Below are 12,429 nucleotides of genomic sequence, written 5' to 3'. Positions count from 1 at the left end.
ATACAGTATATTAATAAAGCTTATACGTAGATAATGAGACATACAGAACCTGCCACTGGCATCCCTGTGCAGGAGCAGTTCCAAATATATGACTCCAATACGTGCAAAAGGTAACCGGTGCAGTAATAGTTAACCTGCCTGGTGCACCACTTGGATAGGGTTGTCAGCGTAGCCACATCAGCTGTTTGGTCGGCTTCACAGTCCCATCCTGACGGGCGGTAGAGCTTCTCATCCAGTGCAGGGTTTATAGCAGAAGACCAAGTATTATGTAACTGCGCAGGTTACTGGGCGCATTACACGGAGGTCCTTATAAATGCAGAAGTAGGCATTTAAAATTTTCTTATTTTTTAACATTATTGCCCTTATAATAAATTAAATAATTATGTTCCATCAAGATTTTTTTTTATTTTATTGAGTATTAAGTAGTGACAAAATAATATATATGTTTAATGTGGCTCTATGTTCTGTTCTGTCCGAACAGATAGCATAAAATTGATGCAATTTGAGCAATCTCAATCTGCAGTCTATTACACTACTGTATGTAGACAAAAGTGATTGGACACCCAAGTGCAAGCGAAATTATGTGCTCCTGCAGCAGACACATGTTCATGAAGGTATAAAATGGGTAGAGGGGCACTGATTAGATCATTTGCTAACTAAATGGCTTGCCGAAAGGAGCTAACAGAGGGGCAGATGTATTAACCTGGAGAAGACATAAAGAAGTGATAAACGAGTGATAAATGCAAGGTGATAAACACACCAGCCAATCAGCTCCCATATGTAAATTAACAGTTAGGAGCTGATTGGCTGGTGCATTATCACCTTGCACTTAACACTGCTTTATCACTGTTTTATCACTTCCTTATGACTTCTACAGGTTAATGCAACCCAACGTTTACGATGGTGTAAAGAGTGTAAAAATTGGACAGTGGAACAATGGCGGTGAGTGTTATGGCATGAAGAATCATGATTTACACTTTTCAGATCAGATTGACATTTCTGGGTTTGGCATAAGCCAGCAGAACATATGATACCAAAGTGTATAGTAGCTACAGTAAAGCATGGAGGTGGTTTGGTGTGGGTCCACTAGTCCTTTAAAAAGTCTGCCTCCAGAGCGTGCTAAGCCCCATGCTCTGTCCTAGCCGGTTCTTCACAGATGCATTAGTGGGAGGAGGCGTAGCCATGTTGAGCCTGCTAGAACTTCTTCTCTCAGTAATGCGTCTGTGAAGAGCCGGCTGGGACAGGACATGGGGTTAGTATGCTGCGGCAGCAGACTTTTTAAAGGAGACGTCACCACGGGTATCCGGACATGATGCATTCACGATCTAATCTCTTATTGACCATCGCAGAGGCCTATATGATCTACTTACTACTCCATATATTAAGGCACACCATAGTGATTGGACACTGTATGATTAACAAACCTTAGTGGTATTTGAACCCACCATCACAATCAACCATCAATCCAGTGTGTGTTACGTGTGGTCATATATTCCACCCACTGCTGTAGTATCAACCACAACGACTAATGCAATAAACTTAATCATTCTCTCTTCCACTATTATACCTAGTTCTGCCTACACTTATTCAGTGGACTCTCATGCACGATTCAGAGGAACAATGCTACATCAGTAGGTACGAACAGACGTCCTTCCATCTAATGTGGACAGCAGATCCACAAACTTTATTTTTACCTTCCCTGGTACCCTCTAAGTCTATCCTAATTCTCTCCACAACATCAATGTTACTTTATCTCAGCTACATTTAGGTACACTTTCATTAGTGAGTCAGAGACATTCCTCAATTCTCTACTACCATACCTCACCGCACATGCACAATCTAGTCTGATCTTGGAAGCCGAACGGTGCTGGACTGGGTTAGTACTTGGAAGGGAGACCTCCAGGGAATACCGGGTGTTGTAGGATGGTATGAATAATTAACTCTGCCACAACACTAATAGTAGGCTCACCGCTTTTCTTCCTTCATCCTGAATTGCCAAAGTTTGCCTCTTTTGTAACTTGCATTCCATACTCAATAAAGGATGGTAAACCACGCAGGTATTCTGAATACAGACGTACCCAATTAATGAGTGGTAAGATCAGGACAACCTGAGTTGATGTTTGGGTGTTTCCCAAATACTGGTTGACCTATTGAGGTCCTCTAAATATAATTTTTTTTACTTGCCCAAATGATATGGATGTACAGATGGAGCCACCTTTATCTTGACTGGCTGAGGCGTTTGTCCCGATCGAGCATACGCAGCGTACCGGGGCGTAGGGAGGCGCGTCTAGTCACAGAGAGGCGTACCTAATCGCACGAGGGCAGACAGAGCGTTTGGCGTTACCTTTACGTGTAATACCTGCGATCATCCACCAGATGTCACTTTTTACAATCACCACTGCGCATGCGTGTGGTCTCCCGTAAAATCCAATACTGAAATATATAATAAGGACTACTTTATTAAGGCGTCTCATTACGCTGCATACAGTAAATACTCATTACGCTGCATTATTTAATACAGTAAATACTCATTACGCTGCATTATTTAATACAGTTTATACGGTACAGATGCAAATAGCACAGCATACAGTATATGATCCATCTACAGTACGTTATGAATATGTGAGCGTCCAAGTCCCACAGACAAAACAACATAAAACCAGTAGTGTACACTGTCGCAAATGGACATGTTAGAAGTTCACTATTGCCTCTTGAGATTAGGAATTGTGGGGGTAATTCTGAGTTGATCGCAGCAGCAAGTTTGTTAGCAATTGGGCAAAACCATGTGCACTGCAGGGGAGGCAGATATAACATGTGCAGAGAGAGATAGATTTGGGTGTGGTGTGTTCAATCTGCAATCTAAATTGCAGTGTAAAAATAAAGCAGCCAGTATTTACCCTGCACAGAAACAAAATAACCCACCCAAATCTAACTCTCTCTGCAAATGTTATATCTGCCTCCCCTGCAGTGCACATGGTTTTGCCCAACTGCTACAAAATTTCCTGCTGCGATCAACTTAGAATTACCCCCTTTGTACAGTATGTTAGCGTCCTAATCCCTTAGCCATTACAGCATAATCAAAACCAATGGATTTATTCATCTGTCTGCGGCAAAGTGGTGAAGTGTTCCGCTTCCTATACTCAGAGTCCCGAGTTCGATTCCTAAAGTACGAATGCATGTTAGTTTTTTCCAGACACTTTATTATTATTTTTATTCACATAAACCAGGGCAAAGCTGCAGGAGCGGTTCTACTGTTAAGGTTCTATGCACCGTACAGTACACATACAATTCTGTAGCAGGGCAGACTCAATAGAAATGGCTACCACCTATGACTCCTTGCCCCACAGAGGCCCTAGGCTACGGAGCAAGTAACAGTCCAGATTTTGCAAGCTATGGGGCAATGCTGAAGGAGCGTCACAATCCCCTAGCTAAAATATACAGGGGCAATAGAGATAAGCGAGGTCTATGCACATTATGGTACACCGGGCTCGATCGCATAGCAAACTAACAAAACACAAGTTTTACATAAAGCAGGGCAAAGCTGCAGGAGAGTTTCTACTGTCAAAGTTCTATGCACCTTACGGTACACATACAATTCTATAGCAGGGCAGACTTAATTGAAATGGCTATCGCCTGTGACTCCTAGCTCCATGGAGGCACTCGGCTATGGAGCAAGTAACAGCACAGATTTTGCAGGCTACGGGGCAATGCTGAAGGAGTGTCAGAATCTCCTAGCTAAAATACAGAGGGGCGATAGGGATTAGCGAGGTCTATGCACATAACGATACACCGGACCCCATCGCATCGCAAAGTGACAAAATGTCTGAGGCATGTGAACCTCTGCCTTGTGGCAGCACTCAGCTATGGAGCGAGCAATGGAATAGGTTTTGCAGGCTACGGGGTAATGCTGAAGGAGCGTCAGAATCCCCTAGCTAAAATACACAAGGGTGATAGGGATAAGCGAGGTCTATGTACATAACGATACACCGCAAAGTTCCCCATGGTTTTGATTATGCCTTTTCTTTGAACACGGTATTTTCCACTACCCCCATCCCACTTTCCCCTTCCCCCCTGGTAGCCTCCAAAGTACATGCAGTAGACAGGGAGGGAGTTCCGATCAGGTTACAAAACATGTACAACAGTATACTACTGTATGTAGGAAAATCCCCCGCCCACTCTGATTTATGTGAAACCTGTGTGCACCCTTCCATTGAATGTATAACAAAGAAAAAAATAATAATAAAGTGAATGTTACAGGAACACATTAAAAAAAAAGTTGTCACTTCCTTTCCATTGGTGTTGGTTTATGCCTTAGGGGACTCGGACGCTAATACTTGTATTTCAAAAGCACAGTATTTTCCACCGCCTCTCCCTATCCCCATCGGCCTTCCCCCCTGGGAGCCTGCACAGGTCATGCAGTGGACAGGGAGGGAGTTCAGGTCAGGTACATGCTAAGCATGGTAATTTGACATCCAGGAACTTAGGGAGTAGTTTTTATCTCTCTCCATTATACTTAGAAAAATTACACTTGCCACTGTACGTTACAAGCTGTTCATGTTAATTAGTACACTAGTAGAACATACTGTACATGGATACTAAGTACAGTGATTTGGCATCCACAAACTTAGGGAGGAGCTTTAATCTCTCTCCATTGTAATCTTTCTAAGTATAATGGAGAGAGATCAAAGCTCCTCCCTAAATTCCTGGGTGCCAAATTACCGTCCTTAGTATCTCTGTACTCTATGTTTTACTAGTGTACTAATTAGCATGAACAGCTTGTAACGTACAGTGGCAAGTTTAATCTTTCTATGTATAATGGAGTGAAAAAAGCTCTTCCCTAAGTTCCTGGATGCCAAATCACCATCCTTAGTATCTCTGTACAGTATGTTCTACTAGTGTACTAATTAGCATGAACAGCTTTTAACTGGATGCCAAATCACCATACTTAGTATCTCTGTACAGTATGTTCTATTAGGGTACTAATTAGCACGAACAGCTTGTAACATACAGCGGCAAGTTTAATCTTTCTATGTATAATGGAGAGATAAAAGCTCCTCCCTAAGTTCCTAGATGCCATATCACCATCCTTAGTATCTCTGTACAGTATGTTCTACTAGTGTACTAATTAGCACGAACAGCTTTTAACTGGATGCCAAATCACGTACTTAGTATCTCTGTACAGTATGTTCTATTAGGGTACTAATTAGCTGTTTGTGCTAATTAGTACCCTAATAGAAAATACTATACAGAGATACTAAGGACGGTGATTTGGCAACCAGGAACTTAGGGAGGAGCTTTTATCTCTCTACATTATACACAGAAAGATCAAACCTGCCACTGTACGTTACAAGCTGCTCGTGCTAATTAGTACACTAGTAGAACATACTGTACAGAGATACTACGGAGAGTGATTTGGCATCCAGGAACTTAGGGAGGAGCTTTATCTCTCTCCATTATACATAGAAAGATTAAACCTGCCACTGTACGTTACAAGCTGTTCGTGCTAATTAGTACCCTAATAGAACATACTGTACAAAGATACTAAGTACGGTGATTTGACATCCAATTAAAAGCTGTTCGTGCTAATTAGTACACTAGTAGAACATACTGTACAGAGATACTAAGGATACTAAGTGATTTGGCATCTAGGAACTTAGGAAGGAGCTTTTATCTCTCCATTATACATAGAAAGGTTAAACTTGCCACTGTACGTTACAAGCTGTTCGTGCTAATTAGTACACTAGAAGAACATACTGGGGACTCGGACTCATACAGTACTTGCATTTCAAAAGCACGGTATTTTCCACCGCCTCCTGCTAGCCCATCGCCCTTCCCCTTGGGAGCCTGCACAGGTCATGTAGTAGACAAGGAGTTATTCACATAAACCAGGGCAAAGCTGCAGGAGCGGTTGTACTGTTAAGGTTCTATGCACCATACGGTACACATACAATTCTGTAGCAGGGCAGACTCAATTGAAATGGCTACCGCCTTTGACTCCTTGCCCCATAGAGGCCCTCGGCTATGGAGCAAGTAACAGCACAGATTTTGTAGGTCACAGGGCAATGCTGAAGGAGCGTCAGAATCCCCTAGCTAAAATACACAGGTTCAATAGGGATAAGCGAGATTTATGCACTTAACGATACCCCAGACCCCATCGCATCACAAAGTGACAAAATGTCCAAGGCACATGAACATCCACCTTGTGTCAGCACTCAGCTATGGAGCGAGTGACGGCATAGGGTTTGCAGGCTACGGAGCAGTGCTGAAGGAGCGTCGGAATCCCCTAGCTAAAATACACAGGGGCGATAGGGTTAAGCAAGGTCTATGCACATAATGCTACAAGGCGAGGGGTTCATGTGCCTTGAACATTTTGTCACTTTGTGATGCGATAGGGTCTGCTGTATCATTATGTGGATAGACCTCACTTATCCCTATCAGCCCTGTGTATTTTAGCTAGGGGATGCTGACGCTCCTTCAGCATTGGCCCGTTCTTTGAACACAGTATTTTCCACTGCCTCGCCCTACCGCCATCCCACTTTCCTCTTCCCCCCTGGGAGCCTGCACAGTTCATGCAGTAGACAGGTAGGGAGTTCCGTTCAGGTTACAAGACAAGATTTATGTGAAACCTGTGTGCACCCTTCCATTGAATGTATAACAGAGAAAAAAATTATAATAAAGTGAATGTCACAGGAACTCGGGCGCTCATTCTGTACATGTATTTCAAAAGCACGGTGTTTATGCATTGTACACACTTCCTTTTACACAATTAGTTGCGTCTCCATACACAATCTTGCGTCTGCATACACAAGTGTTTTAACATGTTCGTTTGTGTTTGTATAAACTATTTATATTGAGAACTCTCACCGTCTGACCATTGGTCACCATCTATTAACATTACAGTCATCACTGACCATTTGCCAGAGCTGTAGATCAATCCGCCGTAATACGATCGAAAGTACTGGATTAGTGGAGCATTAGCCACCCAGTGGTGGAGATGTGTAATGCATGCTGAGTATCTAGAATCGCCTCAACGCGCCTGCCTGTGATTAAATTCAGCAAGCTAAGCTATCGCCTTAGCGTGACTAAACGTCCGTCTAGGCGGAGAATCGGTCAAGATAAAGGTGGTTACATCTGTAGTACTGATTGTGTCTACACTCCTCTCTCAATCTATAATCTATATAGATGAACCAGAACACACATTGCTTTAACCATATTTTATTACTGTATGTTGAATCTGTTCTGTAGCTGTTGGATACTAACTTAGCTTTTATTAGTTTAACATCTAAAATTATTTCTTAATTACACAATACTTACATCCTTTTCTACTTCGCAAACAAGAGTGTGCCCACAAAAGAGTCTTCTTTTCTTGACATTTTTCCTTGTCTCGGCTCTTACCCAGGGCCCTGAGCTGGATCTAAAGAATTCTGGAACCGTGACACCATGGGCCTAATTCAAAGTTAATCACAGCAGCAAATTTGTTAGCAGTTGGGTAAAATCATGTGCACTGCAGGGGGGGGGGGGGGGGCAGATATAACATGTGCAGAGAGAGTTAGATTTGGGTGGGGTGTGTTCAAACTGAAATCTAAATTGCAGTGTAAGAATAAAGCAGCCAGTATTTACCCTGCACAGAAACAAAATAATCCACCCAATTCTAACTCTTCCTGCAAATGTTAGATCTGCCACACCTGCACTGCACATGGTTTTGCCCAACTGCTAACAAATTTGCTGCTGCGATCAACTCTGAATTACCCCCATGTTATAACGCAAGGGGTGCAAATACATTTATTTATTTTACATGCAGAGTACGGGCATAATTCAGGTTGGATCCCAAATTTTTTACATTACCCTGGCGTCCTGCACATGTGCCCACATTTACTGCGGGTGACCTACAGTAAATGCGAATGTCTCTGCCTGATTGACAGGCAGAGGCATTCGCGGGGCGGATAGGGGGTGGCAATACTCTATTTCCAAGGTGGAGATGGGCCATTGTGGGGGCGGTGGCAGGAAAGAGGGGGCTATGCCGTGTTATCTGGGTGGCTGCGTGACGTCACACATAGCTGCTCCAATCAAAAATCTGGCGACGGGCCTTCTGCCGAAGCAGTCAGGCTGCGCCGGCAGGGCGCTTCCCTCATTTCTCTGATCGTGCCGCAATTAGTGCAGTCGCAGATGGGGAGGGAGTTCGTCGATTAGCATGTTGGGCGGCCTTGCCCTGCAATGGGAGGCCCCCACCATGCGAGGTAAAGGATTGCAAATTCTGCTAAAAAGCTGAATTTGCAATCCTTACTGAATTGAGTCCTAAATTCTGGTTGCTTTTGCATGTAGCCCACAAATACTGGGCAGCTTTATTTTTACACTGCAATTTAGATTTGAGTTTGGACACATTCCTCTCAGGTCTAAATTTGTTTGCACATTTTAAATCTAGTCCACCTACAGTATAGTTCAACATAGTCTTTAACATTGTCTAGGATAGCAGGCCACCAATATGTTCAAAGAATGAACTCCAGAGTCTTCTTGATCTCAGAGTAATCCTAAAATGGTGATGCATGTCTCTACTCAGAATCTTGCCACAAAACTTAAGATGCACAAAGGTTCTACTGGCTGGAACATTCTGCGTAATTGATATAGGAAACCTGAAGGAAAACAATCAACCCACAATCTGGACCACTGTAGGACTGCTTTCAAACAAATGTGAGTCTACTTACTCTACACATCAGACACCTCCAGTCTGAGTAACCTCACATTTATGTTTATAGCTTACCAAAAACATCTGAATTCTCACCTGTACCAATGTAATTTTTCTTTAACATATTCTTGTAAGTCTTGTCTGAATTACTATTGCTTTTTCCTGACTCTCACAACCACTCTCAATGTTAGCAGTCTATTTTAAAACTGAACTTATGCAATCTAAAAATCATAATTGAAAGTTTCACTTGTAACTCAATTACTTTTGACTATAATACACATTTACCAACATTGTACTTTTACCTGAACTCCTGTAATTCTCCTGCTCTGTCTCTATTATACAGTCTCCACTCCTTTTTCCAATATATACTGTAGTTTTAAATATATAGCTTACTAGAGTTGGTGAAATGCTTTTGTTGCTTCAGGAAACCAATCTTTATTGCAATTAGGATTGTCTCTTCATATCTATTATTGGATCCACTAGAGTGAAATAATTCTTAATAAGTTGTTTGTAATAGTTTGAGGATCCTAATAACCACTGTGTTGCTTTAAAACAGCATAGCTATGGCCACTTGACAATTGGCTCAAGTTCTTCTTGATCCATCTCTAGACCCATTACTGAAGCAATATACACTAGGAAGGGCAACTAAATTTGCTCAAACAGACACTTCAAGCTTCAAGTATAAGTGGTTTACCACAAACATGATACATCCAGAGCTACACACATCTTATAGTCATGTTTTCCTCAAGATCTACAGGAACATATCCTCAAGTTAGACCACTAAGTAACAGTATAATACATCCATGTAGATCTCATTGACATACTTTTGAAAGAGAACAGGAGCATTTGAGGCCAAAGGGCATGACCAGATACTCAAAAGTGCCTATCTCTGGTATTGAAAGTGTTTTTGCACTGATCATCTTTTCATATTTGAATTAAGTTACTTTGAGGTCTAGTTTTGAGAAGATGGTAACTCCCTTATACTGTCAAATAATTCAGGAATTAGTGGTACGGCTGTCTTTAATGGTTATTACACTTAACCAGTGCTGCAATTATGGCGGTACGGGGTGGTACTGTGTACCACTAAGAAATTGTCCGCCGGGCCGACCACCTTGCAGCCACTGTGTCTGAGGGGAGGAGAGCGCAGTATGCGCCTCTCCTGCCCCTCTCTTGCCCACTCAGTCTGGTCTCCCTCCGGCGGCGGCAGCGTGTTTCATAATCAGGCACCGGTTCATGAGTCAGAGCTCGAGGAACGGCATCCAATCAGGAACTGCCACTGCCAGACCGTGAGCACTGATTGGCTCACAAACTGGCCCCTGATTTGAGCTATACGCCACCACAGGAGAGCAGACTGAGGGCAGGAGAGGGACAGAAGAGGAGCGTGCTGCGCTTTCCTCTCCCCGGATACAGTGACACTGCAGAACCGGCCCGAGGCAGCAGCAGTGGTGAGTTGCACTGTTGAGGGGCATATGTGTATCTGGCACTATTGGGGGAGCATATGTGTATCTGGCACTATTGGGGGGGCATATCTGGCACTATGGAGGCATATCTAGCACTGTGGAGGCATATCTGGCACCGTGGAGGCATATGTGTATCTGGCACAGTGGGGGCATAAGTGTATCTGGCACAGTGGGGCCATATCTTGTACTGTGGGGGCATATTTATATCTGTGACTTTGGGGGCATATCTGGCACCGTGGGGGCATATGTGTATCTGGCACTGCACTACTGGAGGCATGTGTGTATCTGGAACTGCACTATTAGGGGCATATGTGTATCTGCCACTGCACTATTGGAGGCATATGTGTATCTGGCACTGCATTATTGGGGGCATATGTGTATCACGCCCCATTTTCAGTGGCCACACCCATTTTTTGGCACACAGTACCAATAAGAAATGTTTTCTACTTGTCCACTGCACTTAACCGCCAGTAAACAATACACTGATGCAGTCTGACATATTTCTTTGTCACAATAAAGCTAATAATTATATTAATAACTTAATATGCCATTCCATATCTTAAGATTCCATTAAGAGATAACTGAAAACACTTTTCCCCTTAGGAGGAAATTCAACAGAGACATCCCATTCATAATAAAGAGGCAGTTTATTTTGGTGGTTGTGTAGATTTGGAAGAGGTAACAAGTAACCTGGTATTCCTTTGTGGGAGTATGGAAGACAGATAATTTGTTTCAAAGAAAAAACCCCAGAAGATGGTCTAACCAGAATGTGTATCAAGTAAGTGGGTGTCACTACAATAAATGGATTAATACCCATGGAACTTACTAGGAAAGTAATGTTTTTAACCATACAGTATACTGTAATGTTCTAATCCTAAATTCCAGTGGATCCATGCAGACCAGTAAAACAGTGACGTTTGGTGAGGTGAGGCAGAGCCTTTCCTGCCATACTCCTGTATATGTCAAAGAAGGGAGAAAAAGAAGGCTCTTGTGTGGCGCACTCTCAATTAATTGAAATTACTTTAAGTAATTATCAAATTAGTCATCAGTAATGCTGATAAAACATAACTTTATTAAGATATTCCTTAAAATCAATGTGATTGCCCATTACAGAGGATATGATCCAAAGTGAGTTCCGTGCACATTGGATTAGAGTTAGGAAAATATATAAAATGTTCTGGTCCTGTCTCAGGAAGTGAGATAAGAAAGGATGTAGACACTTCAAAGTCTTACACCCATTTCAACCCGACCAGTACAGACAATCTGTGTTAATGAGACCACAGTGTGGTCAATTGAATATTAAGTCTGTGTAGTCAGGGTCAGAATAATTGACATGACAGTACAGAGTTCATACCGGTCGTCAGAAACATGCACAATTATTCTATAAAGATCTATATCTGTATGTATACATGAAGGGCTAATCTTAGTCCTTCAGAATAAACTAATATAATAGCATGAAAGGTTATTGAAAAATTGTAGACAAGTGGTGATACTGCTGTTGGTGTCACATACCGCACATCATGTATAATGATTAATACTCTACAACACTGGGTATTCCCTGTGAGTCTCCTCCTCAGGTACTGACTCAGCCCAACACTGTTTCGCTTCCAAGATCGGACGAGATCGGGCATTAGCAGTGTGGTTTGATAGTAGAGAAGGTGGGTCAGACTCCAATGAGAGTGCATCTAAATAGGAGAGTGTGACAGTTTGATTACAAGAATAAAGGTGTGGATCTGCTTTCTACGTTAGGCAGGATGCATCAAATCCCACATCTGTGGTATTGTGCCCCTGGATCATAGATGAGAGTCCACGGTAATCAAGAAATGAAAATAGAAACCTCACAAATTGTTTGTGACATGTAATGAAATAATCCTAAACATGTTTATATACAGTATGTGCTGAAGAAGTTACTGCAATAAAGTATGCAACTAATACTAAAGTCTGTGGTTATGCACACCTGTTACACAGAAATATTTATCACCTAGACATGAAATCCAAGTTAATGTGAAGTCCCCAAATGGGTTTAACTGAGAAATCTCAGATAGATAAGAAAAAGGCCAATGCTGTTATAGTGGCCGTGTGGATAACTAAACAACTGAAGATACACAAATATAGGTGTTGGCTATAATTAAGCCTATCAGAGCTCATAGAATTGAACACGCTGGTCAGAGGACAGAAAAATAAGTTATTTCATATAAGTCATCTAACAGTGTTATGGCCTGAATGTATCCAATGATAAGGGTGCACTTTCATATGCTGCGGCCAAAACAGCAATGCCACTAAATA

The 12,429-nt window shown here is 42.3% G+C and overlaps 1 pseudogene; it reads right to left on the bottom strand.

Moving 5' to 3' along the window:
* Positions 1 to 11,679: 11,679 nt before the first annotated feature.
* Positions 11,680 to 11,798, bottom strand: LOC134949211 (5S ribosomal RNA; annotated as a pseudogene).
* Positions 11,799 to 12,429: the final 631 nt, after the last annotated feature.

The sequence above is a fragment of the Pseudophryne corroboree genome, chromosome 1, assembly GCF_028390025.1.
Source record: "Pseudophryne corroboree isolate aPseCor3 chromosome 1, aPseCor3.hap2, whole genome shotgun sequence".
NCBI lineage: Eukaryota > Metazoa > Chordata > Amphibia > Anura > Myobatrachidae > Pseudophryne > Pseudophryne corroboree.
This window is presented reverse-complemented; position numbering and strand designations above follow the sequence as displayed.